Raw genomic sequence first — 13,896 nt, 5'->3', positions numbered from 1 at the left:
AACATGTGTCATTCCCAGAGAGAAAATGAATCATGTGTCCTCTGATTACTTGGAAATATCTGATTTCTTTTTTTTTTTTTAATAAAGATTTTATTCATTTCTTTGACAGAGAGATCACAAGTAGACAGAGAGGCAGGCAGAGAGAGAGAGAGGGAAGCAGGCTCCCTGCCGAGCAGAGAGCCCGATGCGGGGCTCGATTCCAGGACCCTGAGATCACTACCTGAGCTGAAGGCAGAGGCTTAACCCACTGAGCCACCCAGGTGCCCCATGATTTCTCTTTCCAAGAGAAAGGGTTACAACTGTGGCCCTTGGGTGGTTCAGAAAGGAACAAAATGTCTTTTTCTCCTTTATCTAAAGAATATATCTCAGCACTTTTTTCCATTCAAGCATCAGAGTGAGAAGGTAATTGCCTTACCGTTCACCCTCCCAGGAACCTATAAGCAGCCTGGGACCAATACTCACAGTCTTATATCAAAAATATAACTTGGCTTTGGAACTAAGCTCCAAACCCAACCACCTAGTGATCAAAGCAAAGCCTTCCAACTTGAGTCCTTCTCCCATTACCTCCCACTCCAGGATCCACAAAAATTGGAATACAGGTAGAAACTAAAAAGGGTCAAAAATCAATCATTAAGGATGAATTCCTGGAAGCAAAAGAAAAGGAAAAGCAGTGTGCAATCACAGAAAAAACATTGGTTAAGGAGTAAGTTAAGGCATGGTGGGATTTGTTTGTAGCTTTGGCCTCCACTATCCAGATGACAGTCGGCAAGATACTTCACCCTTCCAGGTCTTTGACTCTTCTCCCATGATATAAAAGTGCCTGGATTGACCTTTAAAGTTACTCTGCTAATGACATTGGCTATATCTATTGTCTTATAAGCTGGGAGATTGGAAGGGAAGAGAAAGATGCAGAAGAGCATAGGGAAGAAGGTGAAACTTCAGAATAAATAGAGTAACAAGAGAACCATGTTTGACACTCAGCACAAAGAAGAACACCTGGAAAACAGAGGCTAAGAAGATCATGCAAAAAGGAAAATATTTTGGAATCCGACAAATCAATCGTATTAGTCCAACTTGCGACTGGATAAGACCCAAGACAACTTGTACGGATGCCCAAGGCTGGCAGAAGAGAGAGTAAAAAGAGAAGACAGAGCTGCCTCCCTGTCTTCCCACCTGCTATGGGTGGGAAGAGTCTGCTAGAGTCTATGGGCCCTAGAACTCCCACCTGCTAGAGTCTATGGGCCCTAGAACTCCCATCTCTCTACCAGGCAGATAGCGACACCCAGCTAGCTCAAAGGAAGTATCTACCCAAGTCTTGTGGTTGGCTAAGAAGATGCGCTTTCCTACGCAAATGTTAAGTACTGTGATTTGACTAAGGAGGCATGAGCCTGGCCTGAGACTTCTGAACCAGTGACTAGAAAGACCTTGCATTTAGTGTAAACTTAGAATGACAAAGCAGGGTGGAATGGTGCGTGGGGTGGGGAAAAGAGAAAGAGAGAATGGATGAATATAAATTACCTCTGGAGGTAATTGTTGACTGCTTGTGGGAATGTTGTGACTCAAGTTCAGAGGACAGAAAGGACAAGGAGACTCACACTCCCAAGGGCGCAGAGTGGCCTTGCTAATTGGCCTTGAGCTGGCCCATCAGTGACTCTTTCTCTGCCCCAAGCTTGGTAAGGCTGACCATAACTTGCTACTGGAGGGAGATTTGGTGGGATTTGTGAAATGAGCTAAGGGGCTGTTCTTGGCAAGCCAAAGCTATAAATGTATAATACTTTATCTCCTGCAGGGATGTTTTCAAGCAAATAAAAGACGGGAAATGTCTACATCAAGTAAAAACCCCTGGTCAAGGAGAGTGGCCTCTCTCTGGAGCTACATCAAAGGGATGGTTCTGTCTGCTCCCTGTGGCCTCTGTGGATCCTGCCCTGGGAGTTCAAAAGTTTACTTGGAGCCAAAGAGAGAAGGAAGCACACCCACTGCCAATGTTCTCCCAGGATTGTCAAGAGGAGGTTGTGCTGGGCCTGCTGGAAAAACCACCATTGCCCCTCCCTAACTCCCTTTCCTCAACATTTCTTCACCCTCAGGATAAAATGTTAGTGCTTCAGTGGCACTGATGCATGATGAAGTCAAAACACTGGACCAATAGTCTGCAACTAAAGAGCTACAGGGCCTGCAGAATGTCATTTCCCCTCTCCAAGTTCATTTTCTTATAAAGTGAGAGGGTCGAAGCTGAATTAAAAGCATTCTTAGTGATCCTCTCCAGTGACCACAGTAAGGCAGAATTGGCTTTTCAAGTTCAGAAAAAAAAAAAAAGAAAGAAAGAAATTTCTTATGCAAGAGAATTCCATTTAGAATTTGATGCAAATCCCACTCCTTCTCTAAGTCACTTCTAACTGGCCATGCTCTGGTGAATGAGACCAGCTGGGATGCAACAGGAAACACAGACTAAATTCCTGAGGGCCAGCTGAGGAAGCTTGTCTCACCCTTGATGCCATCTTCTCAGAGTCTATAAGAACAGACAACATGTTCTTAATTTTCTAGAGGATGTTGCAACTTCATCCCAGACATTATGTTCTTCCTTTCTCTCTCATCCTTAGGGACACGTCATTGAAAATAAAGTGCCTAAAGCCAAGGCTGCAAAAGCCCATACAGAAACTGTGTAAATTAGAAAAAGACAAGCCTGTGCCAGAGCAAAAAGCTTAGGGAGTGTTGCACAGAAGGGATGTCATCTCTCATTTGACTTAGTTGGCTGGAGGCTCCCATACAATCTTGTAAAACCTGCATAACTATAGCTGAATAGCAACACTTGGCTTACAACATTTATTCAAAAATCTATATGTCAATAATAATGGTACATTCCCATGTGTCACAAGTGAGGTTCCCCAACAAGCAGACTCAGAGCTAAATATCCCTATTCAGGGATACATGGCCAAGATCAACAACTACAGGGGAGGGAAGGGAACAGTATGGGGCAAAAGAACCACAATGCAATTGGAGCAAATTCTCAGCCCATCCTGTAGGGGTCTTGGCAGTTAAGATGGTCATTCTGAACTGTCTAGAATTTGGGCAAATTGGCTGGACCTTCGTATACACTGTGTAGACCAATCAGGGATGGGAGCTGTCCTTGGGAAAGGGGTATGACATTGGGGGAAAGGGCCCATAATGCAAGGACAAGTCTTGGGAAAGAACTCAGCTGCAAGCAATCAGCCAGGAACACCAGCAGCATCTAGGGGAATACAAGCTTCATTTGTGATAGTTCTGGATGGCACAACACAGAATCCACTATCCTTTTTTTAAATATTTCATAGTTTAACAAGCATGTCCCATTTGCTCTTCTGGATCCACTTTCTGCTTTTCTACATCTTGCTCTTTGCTCTGGGAGGCTGACCTGTATGAATTACATCAGTCGGCTCCCATGCCCTCTGACTCCCATTTGGGTTCAGCCAATAGAGCCCTGGCTGAAGATCAGAGGGAGGGAAGAGAGGGAGGTCAGTGCGCTTGTTGCCCTGGCTCCATCTATGCAAGGTCACATTGGATTGGACACCTCCTCCAACTGAAGGTTAGTGACTCCTATCCAAGACCCTCTCATGTACCATTGATTCTCTCCTTCCAGGTTCTGGCAACTACTCCCTCCCCTCACCTTTTTACCTTGGTGCTCTAGCAGGCATCCCTCACTCCACCATTCCATGGTACTAATGCTGGGATAACTCCACCTGCGTGATTTCTCAACTCTGCCCACACTTTTGTAGAGTCCTTTCTTTACAAAGGGAACTCTCCCTGAATTACCCTAATTTGAGTGTACTTCTTCATTTGTTCCTTCTAGGACACTCCGGATACTTTCAGACATGTATTGTCTTGCCTCTTCCTTTCCACCTTCCTATGAATCAGTTGTGTTTGTCCCCACTTTAGAGATAAGAAAGTACAAACTCAGAAGAGTTTTATGATTCTTTCAAGCTCCCAAGTTAGTAAGATGGCCCTTGTCTGTTGACTCAGATCCACCGTCTACATCAAGATTACACCTTAGTGCTTCTCTCTCAGATTATTCTCTTTTCCCACACAGCTCGGCGGGGGCGGGGGGGAGGGACGGAGTGGGGGGGACAGGAGAAGGAAGAACAGACATGGAAATTTGAGACCACAAAACATTCTAAAATTTAGCATGAGGATGCATTTCATTTTAGCACTCGGATTGAGAAAGAAAGAGAAAAGAGAGTCCTCTTTATGATTCTTGCCCTATCCAGTCTTCCAGTCTTCTGGAAAACTTCAGTTTCTTTTCTAAAGTACCTCTCTCAATTAGAAAATTAAGCTATTTCAAAATCCAGATCTGCCCTAATCAGCTGCTTGACCCTGGTCAGGTCATATGACCTTTGGGTCTTTGGTTTCTTCATCTGCGTAAAGGAAAATTGTTAACTATGTGAATCCCAAGCGCCCTTCCATTCTGTGTTTCTATGAGCTCCTTGTTCTCTTTGCTTCTCTTATCCTAGAAACAGACAACAGTCATGTGGATAAGCTCTCATACTCACAATTGTTAGTCTCATCCCTGGGAAAAAGAAGAAGGAGCTCAGATGGTGCTATGCACAAAGACTCACTTGTTAGCCCTAGGACCCTTCAAAAGGTCTTGTCCAGACCCTTGCTTTTAGCCAGAATAACAGTTAAGCCCAAATGAGAAAGTGGAGATACCATTTCATTCTGCATTACTCCCAAAGTCCCTGTGTGTAGCAGATACCTAGATTCTCAGTCCCATCAAAGGTGGTGTCTCTGTTTTTCCTGACCAAAAGCGAATGGCTCTTCTCTGTACAAAATGTCTTTTGTCCTGTCTTGCTTGCACTGTCCCACATTATTGATGTATTGTTCAGTACAGGGATCAACTAGAAATGAGAAGTCCCACTGTGATGCTGCCACTACTGTGAGGAGCTCTCATTTATGGAACCACCAACTGCAAAACAGAGAGAAGTAAATACTTGTTCCTCCCTTTCCATGTTCCTATTCCTAGATCTTGGAGTAGGAATTAGAGACACTGGGTTCTAGTACTAGTTCAATTCTTAATTTCAGCAAGTCACTTTCTTTCTCTAGACTTCACTGTATTATCTATTAAAATGATAGATGTGGGTAGCATCATCTTTTCTGGGTAGCATCATCTTTTATAGGTCTGTGGGTAGCATCATTATTCTAGGTCTGACTTTCCATGAACGTCTAGGGATAAAGAGGATTCAAGTAGGTTAATTTGTACAGATGGCATCTTAAGGTGGGTTCCCCCAGTAAACAAGATCTGAGTAGAAACTTACATTGGGAGATACAGTCCCAAGGCATCAAAAGTGAGGGAAAAGAGCACAAGACAAGGAAGAATGAGAAGCAAAGTTGATGTATTATTGTCTTAGATGATTTTGACTGCTGTAACAAAACACCAGAGGCCAGGTAGTTTTTAAACAACAGAAATTTATTTCTCATATGTCTAGAAACTGGAAGTCCAAGATCAAGATGTTTACATGGTCACCTTCTAAAGAGGAGCCTCTTCCTGGTTCATTGTTGGTGCCTTCTTATTGTGTTCTCACATTTTAGAAGGGACTAGGTATCTCTCTGGAGTCTCTTTATAAGGCAGTAATCCCATTCATTAAGGCCCTATCCTTATGATTTAAGGGCCAACTCCCAAGGCCTAACTCCCAAAGGCTCAACTTCTTAATACCATCATCCTTGGGGTTAGAATTTCAACATATGAATTTAGGAGAGATACATTTAGACCATAGAAATTATCAACATAGCCACAGCTTTACCTGCTCCAGAGAAGTCCAAAGTGTCATTTGATCACACTGGTCATTTCTGCATATGTTGTACAGAAAAGAAATAATAATAAGTCTTGGAAAGAAGAAAAAAGCAGGGATTTATCTGTAGACACCCTCTGTTTTTCTCTCTCCCATTGGTCAAATTTTACCCACTGGGATTTCTTTCTCCTGTTCTAGGTCATATCACCTGGACACTTTTAAAAGCCACTGGGGAAGCCAGATCCTTCAACCGGAAGTGTGGCACTGCACCCCCCCCCCTTAAAGAGGTGGGAAGAACCAAGGAATTTGGCCTTCAGTCTCCTCTACCTGGAACCCGCTGTTGTGGCAGAGGAAGGCAGCTAAGGGTTTGGGAGATTGTGAAGCTACAAGAAACTAAGGAAGCATAGATGCCATAGCTGGCACCAACAGGTAGAAATGGTTTTGATGGTGGGGCACCTGGGTGGCTCAGTGGGTTAAGCCACTGCCTTCAGCTCAGGTCATGATCTCGGGATCCTGGGATTGAGTCCCACTATTGGGCTCTCTGCTCAGCGGGGAGCCTGCTTCCTCCTCTCTCTCTGCCTTCTTGTGATCTCTCTCTGTCAAATAAATAAATAAATTCTTAAAAAAAAAAAAAAAGAAATGGTTATGATGGAAAAGTGTACTAGAAGAGAGCTCAGGAACATTTATTCAACAAATGTCTTCCAAGAAATTTGATTGCAGAGGTGGGAAAAATTTTGCTGCCCACAAGGAACACTGTCTGTTAGGGAGATGGACTAAGACACTGGCAATGACAGCAAAGTGATCTGTCATTGTGAATGGTTACATTTGCTCTCCTCATGTTACATGGAGGGACATGAAGCCCAGGCCTGACCAAACTGACATGAGGAGTCTGGGTCAGAAGGAGGTCTACAAACCCAAGCTGTGAATTTCCAAGTCAGCACTTCATTGGTGGCCCCTCTCTCAAAGTCACAAAAGTGGTGTAGAGCAGGTTATGTTCTCAAACAAGAGGGGATGAAACAGGCCTAGTGGCATCAGGGCCTGGTTGAGCCACAGGACTCAACTGTTTAAAATCGCCTACAGATCAGAATGACATCCTGGGGACTAGGTCTGGGGTGGGTGTGCGGAGGAGGAGGGAATGTTAGGGAACTCTTTGTGAACACAACTCTTTGCTAAAAGGAGCCAGGAGGAATCAGTTTAATTGAAGTTAAAGATATTTTAAGGAAGGTAAAAGCCTATCTGAAGGTTCAGCCAAGGGGTTTAGTTCTGCCTTTGAAAATGAGAAGAGTTGAACAGGATCTGTATGGATGAGCTGATAAAATAGTCCTTTGAAGTGGACAGGGATCTTTTTATAGCCTCCGATTAATTTAGCCCGGGTGAGGGAAGAGAGCTCCTCTCATTTACAAGCATGGAAGGTGGTGAGCTGTCCCCCTCCAGTTGGATTTCTTCTGGCTTGGCCATGAAAAGAGAGAAATTGGCCTGGTGTCCTTGTCTAGCTGAGAGAAGATAAATCTGGCAGTGTTTCACACAAGAGAGCATAGATGAATGGCCCAGGGAAAGTCCTAGAAGGCTGGTTAACAGACATCACAAAGAAAGGCACAGAGCATAGAATCAAAATTCCCACATTCCACCCCTAGTTCACACACCATCTAGCCCACTAGATAAATCATGAATTCCACCTTAAAAAGAATTAAGAAGTCAACAGTTACATGCAACTAATGAATCGTTGAACACTACATCAAAAACTAATGATGTACTGTATGTTGGCTAAGTGAACATATGAATAAAAAATTTAAAAATAATAAAAAATAAAATAAAAAACAAGTCAAAAAAATGCCAAGAAATTACAGCAATAAAAATTAGTGTCATGGATTATTTACTTTGTGCAACATGCTATGCAGGCAATATTTCTTGATTCATCTTAACAACCCAGGAGGTAGGTATTATCTTTATTCCCATTCAATATTCGAGAAAAGAGAGGCTTACTTATAGATGAGCAAATTAAAGCACCTTGTTCAAGCTAGTACATCACAGGCCAGAACCCAGATAGATAAAACTGCTAGATAATTGTTCAGGTAGCATGAGGTTAGGTTACCTTTGGTTACAAACCTCACGCCATGGAACTCTACGCCCATTTTATTAGCACCCATTTCTCTTGGCGGAATAACTGTACAAGTTGGTCTAATCCCCAATCCCCAAACAGTTCAGAATCTCCCTTTGGACATGGGAACATTCTGCCAAAAGCTTAAGATTCAGCTTTCCTCAGACTCCTGAGTCCATACCACAACCACCCTACCCCCCAGTGAAGAGGAAGAAGAAACTTGGAGACATGAACCACAGTGATAATAAACCTGCCTCCAAGAGTGAGCTGTGTCTGTTGTTAGCTGGCTAAAAAGCTGCTGATTGCTGCCCTTCATTCCTACGGAAAACTGAAATGGAAATTGGAGACCCAAAGTACAGTAGAATGTAACTTAACCTGACATGGAAGGCCTTTGCCAAGATCTTAGGCTTTCTAACACCCCAATCTGGTGCATGTTCCTGTAAACACAATGAAAGTTTAATATCTGAAGCTATGAAGTAAAAAAAGGGAAAGAAGTCAGGAGACTTTGGGTTTAATCTCAGTTGCATCAAAATCCATGTAATGGCCTTCTAAAGGGGCTCTACCATCCTCTTGACTTCTAGCATCCTGTCTGGACAATGAGAGATTTCCACACAGTTCATCTCCGAGGTGTCTTCCTCAGCTCTTCCCATCTTGGGCGATATCCTTGCCTTACTAATCTCACAGGGGCTGCAGCAAGAGTGAAAATTGGTAGAAGTGGGATATGGGGAGAATAGACTCTTAAAAGGAAAGTTAATAATGTTTTATATCACACAAGTACAAAAGGACAGAGAGTCTTGGTCAGTCACGTACTCTTCCTAATCATCCTTGAGACATTATAAAAACAAATGGAACGCTTTGAAACTCCATGATAAAGAAACCTCTCCCATCCTCTTTTTGGATGGAGACTTGACTCTCGAGGCCTATGAAAGCTTCCTCTCCTCTGCTAGATGGGCAGGAGTTCAAAGTCCAGTAATTCCCACCCCCCTCACCAAGCTGATGCCTATGGGGTCTCCACTTCTGATCCCTCACCGACCTCTTTCTTTTTAAGGACAAACCCTGGTAATGGACTTTCAGGACACACTGGGGCTGAAAGAGATTAGGGATTTTTTTTTTTTTTTAAAGTTCTGAACATAGGGCATGTGCTAATTGGCCTGGGTCTAGCTATGAAATAAATTGCTGTCATCATTATTTTATTCTCTGAAGGAGACAACCTCAGGTTAGTATTTCAAAGAAGAATGAGTCACTGGAAAGGTTTAAAAGTACCTGCTAATTATTTCTTTAAAGAAAAACCTTAACTCTGGGAGAAAGGAGTGAGACACAGCATCAACTGGCCATTAAGATGAAAGAGCCAAGTTACCTGGGCTGCTTCGGGAGGCCCAGAAATAACAAGAGTGCCCCTGTATATGCAGAGCATATTTCCCTGCAGAGGCTTTTCCACAGACATTATCTCACTGACCCTGAATTCCTGAGAGAGGAACAACCCACTGCTGGCTTTGTTATCCCTTTCTTTCTGCCTCGCTGTGATGTGAGGAGGCTGAGGGAAGACAGGTCAGTGCTGAGAAGGGATGGGGGTCTTTCATTTGTTTGTGAGTCAGCATATGCACAGCTGCTTAGAATCCTTAGCCCCTGAGCTTGAAGATGTCTGGAGAGCCGCTGGAGATGAACCGCTGGAATGTTTGGGATTTATCCTAATAAAATTCTATGAAGAATCCCAATTTAAAACAGAAGACCAATTCTAAGGTAAATTCAGATTTTTAATACTTATTTAGTATCAAGCCAATCAACAAAAATATGAGGTTCATTTGAGGAACACAAAACTTTGCAACCCGCATCTGGAGCTCAGTGACCACAGAGGATGAAGTACATTATGGTTCACACTTCAAATTTTTGGGGGAAAAAAAAAAATTCCTCTGTGCCAATGTTTTTAGGATCTTGAATGGCTCAAGAACTCAGGTTAGTCAGTGTTATGGTCAACAGAGACATTTCCAGACAGTTTGTCCAAGAGGAGAAGGAGATTAAGGCCACTATCCAGGGGAAGACAGAGGCTCAGTTTCAGAGAGGATGCAATCGTATTTTTCATATCGGAGAGGCTAGGGAATGACAAGTTCTAGGAGGGCACAACCCTGTGCCCTTACCCAAAGGCTACATCCCAAGTGAACCTCTGATAGGGCTCTCACATGGTTGTTCAGTGATGATGTATTGGATATTGAAACTCTGGGAGCTGGGACTAGGCCCTCTGGCCACACCTGGTCCCTGGAAAGTTGAACTTAAATTGGTCATGCAGGTCTGTCCAGTGGGTGTCTTCTGAAAGACTGCTAACCAAAGAATACAACCAAAAAGGGTAAGGAATAGAGGACACAATAATGAACTTTTTAACCACCCTGCAAGCTAGGACTAAGACACAGATTTTGTTGCAAATACAAGAATTTTATTACAAGAATAAAGGAAATTCCCACTTACCATGGTGTGAATGTTGGGGTCCCCCAAAACTCTTATGCTGGAAACCTAATACTTAAGGTGATGGTAGTAGGGCCTTTGGGAGGTGATCAGAGTGATGAGGGTGGAGCCCTTGTGAATAAGATTAGCACTCTTACAGAATAGATACCAGAGAGATCCTTTACCCTTTCCACCCTGTGAAAGTAAATGACAAGTCTGTGATTTGGAAAAGTGCCTTCACTCAACCACCCTGATCTTGGACGTCTAGCTTCCAAAACTGTGAGAAATGAGTTTGTGTGGCTGATAAACTACCCAGCATGTGGTATTTAGTTATAGCAGCCCAAACAGTCCGAGATACCAGTCCACACCTTGAGTGTGACAAAGCAATTCACATCCATTGCACTGGCCCTGGTTGTTTCTGATACCTCCTCTTCCCCAAGTTTATTTTCTTTTACTTTGGGTTTAGCCTTCCCCTCTCCAGGCACCCATTCTTTCTCTTCTAGGTCTTAATTTCCCCCAAACATTGTATTCCTGATGAGCAAGCACATCATGGGACAGAGAAGTGGGTCCCCAATGGCGGTTGTCAGCATCAGTGCTGAGTAGCATCAGGACACATAGATTATTTTCAAGGGAAGCTTCTTCTCTAAAGACTACCTCACCCTCTTAGGGTTACATTTTAGTGCCAGCTGGTTCCTCCACTGATGCAAAAGTCTAGTTCAAACACTTCAGCCAGTTTTCATTTCTATGATGTCAACCTTCTCACAGGGTGGAGGCTGTAACTTCTGCTTATCTTCCCTCTCCAGAAGCTTAGGTAGGTAATGTTGTCTGACCCACAGAGGCAGTGACCTGGGATAAGTAACTTGAACCCAAGCGAAGAGCCTTTCCTCCCAGTCTTTCTTCCTTCGAGAAGCTCCCATATGTAAGTAATGATCACACAGCTTACTAGAAAATCTATGAGAGATCTTGATGAAACAGGAACCACTGGTTTCAATTTTCTGTGAAAGGACTCAGGTGCCAAAAGCTCCATCCCATGTATGGTTCTCTTATACTTAACTCCCTATCATTTCTTCTTTATCTTGTTACATCCCTGAGTTAAAAAGCTCCATGCCAGGGTCAGAATGTCTAAGTTCTAGTTCTGCCAATTAACAGCACATGTAGCCCTAAGCAGGATTCTTAATCAGCTTGTAAACTGAGGAAACTGGGTAGAGCTATGTACCCATCACCTCCATCTTCTGTCAACTTCCAAGTCCTCCACCCATGATCAGTCAGGACTAATACAGCACAGTATTAACAGCCGTTCTCAGGCCTTGGGGGCGCGGAGGAAGCCAAAGGAAACAAGTGGGATGTTCAACTAGTTTCAAACAGAAGATGCTTTTGGTTCACCCAGGCTGAGGATGAAAAGCATTCCAGAGAGCTGAGGCAATGCTGGGACAAGGGTCCACGCTCCCTGAGGGCTCTGAGCAATGACGAAGAGGCATGAAAAAGACAGAGAGCCCCCCATTAGGGTCTGGCTCTCAAACCTGACCCAGTAGGAACAAGGGGAAAATAAAATGATTGCCCCTCAGGGAACATAACCGAAAGATCAATGCCTGCCCCCTCCCCAGGCCACCTCCCAGCAGGAGAGGGAGTGAATGCAGGATGAAACAAGGGAACAAGTTGGCTTTTGATGAGATGAAAACCTGAGATGGAAACCTGAGATGCGTAGAAGCTGAAACTACCCCCTGATTTACGAATCTAGCAAAATCTAAGAGTGATCAAGGTCCAGGTAACAATGGTAAGCAACCTTTTCATTGTCTCTCTCTCTCTCTCTGCCTCACACACGCGCACACGCATGCACACACACACACACACACACACACACATACACCACTACCACTACCACCAACAACAACAATAACAAGAAGAACTGTATAAACCCTTCAACTTCCTCCTGCCTGCAAACTCATCTGGGAAATGTTATAATAGAGAGCAACAACAACAACAACAACAAAAGGGGGGGTGTGTCTGGGTGGCTCAGTCAATTAAGTGACTGCCTTCTGCTCAGGTCATGATCCCAGGATCTTGGGATGGAATCCCACATCGGGCTCCTTGCTCAGCAAGCATCCTGCTTCTCATTCTCCTTCTGCCTACTGATCTCCCTGCTTGTGCTCATGTACTATCGCTAATAAAAATAAATAAAATCTTAAAAAAGAAAGAAAGGAAAAAAAAAAAAAAGATGTGGCATCCATGCTGTCTTTCTCATGAGTAAACAGATTCCACATGGCAAGGGGAAGGTCAAGGAGAAAGCAACTTTTGTGAGGACAAAATAGAAGGGAATAAGTGTGGACAACCTTTCATCTTACCAGAGGGACCAGCACTACAAGATGTGGTCTACTGGGTCTCAAGTGGAGGCCCATGCCTGGAAATTCCCTTGTCATGGCTATAAGCTCTCAGTGATGCACACAGAGGAAGGAGTCCATGTTCTTCTGGTCCTGCAGGTTGGCTGTCACATTATGAGACTTCAATTCTACCTTTAGAGTCCAGGTCTCAGTATTTTTTTTTCTGTAAAATGGAAAATAATGATCCTTTGGCCCAGCATATCTTAATGGAGATAAGATTCAGGAAATAATAGGGGAGAGAACTGAAGGGATTTTGTGGATCTGGGAATCAAGAAATTATGTCTGAACCAAGGTTTGAACCTATATGGAAGTTCTCAGAAGGGAAAGAGATGTTCAGGTCATGGAAATGGATAAAGGAGCAAGAAGAGTAAGTCCAGTTACAATGGTTCTTTATTGGGCAGAGAAAAAGAGCCAGAAATGAAAATCAGAAAGGAAATGCTGAGAAGTAGTGGAGCCGTAAAAACCTGAACAAAAGTGATCTGAGAAGATAATCATTTGTGTCCACAGATTTCTTAAGAAGTTAAGCTTTGTTCTTCTTTTTTCCTTTATATCCCCAAAATCACTGTGGGGATCAAGCAGCACACAGAAAATGACTATTAAAGGAGAGAATACATGTGACATTTGTTGTAAGCCTGGAGAGAACTGTAGGGCAAGTCCCTTTCTCCCTGGTTGTTTGCTGTGCAACACTGGACATCTAACACACCCTTTCTGTGCCGGCCTCAAATAGTATTTATCCAAATCCTTAGTGACTTGGGTCCAGAAGATGTGGGTTGTAATTCCAGCTACTCCTGGACAACTGACTCCAAAGGGAAAGGTGAGCCTCAAGGGGGAGTGGAACACACTGCCACCAAATAGCCAGAGTCTTCTCTCCCCAAAACCTGGTTTGCCTTAGAACAGAATGAGGATCTCAAAGTTCTTTTCAAAGGAACCACACGTGCTGCTTGAAATTCTTTTCATACTACCCAAAATAAATTTGCCTCCATAGCAAATACTTATGGAAAACCCCCAAGTGCAATCCATGGGCCAGGTCCTGAGAGGTTAAAAGAAGACAAGGACTAGAAGACCGTTGAGGCCCTGAGACATGAGGCCCCATGTTCCACCTAGAAACAAAGGCAGACTCTTACAGTCAAACTGTGCTAAGTGTCTTCACAGAAATACAAACAAAATGCAATAGGAACCCAAGTGGTGGTCATTAATCTATACCCACAAGATCCAAAAAAACTATAGA

This window comes from Mustela nivalis, assembly GCF_964662115.1.
Source record: "Mustela nivalis genome assembly, chromosome: 11".
Classification (NCBI taxonomy): domain Eukaryota; kingdom Metazoa; phylum Chordata; class Mammalia; order Carnivora; family Mustelidae; genus Mustela; species Mustela nivalis.
The sequence above is the reverse complement of the archived record's forward strand: the minus strand, read 5'-3'. Positions refer to the sequence as shown.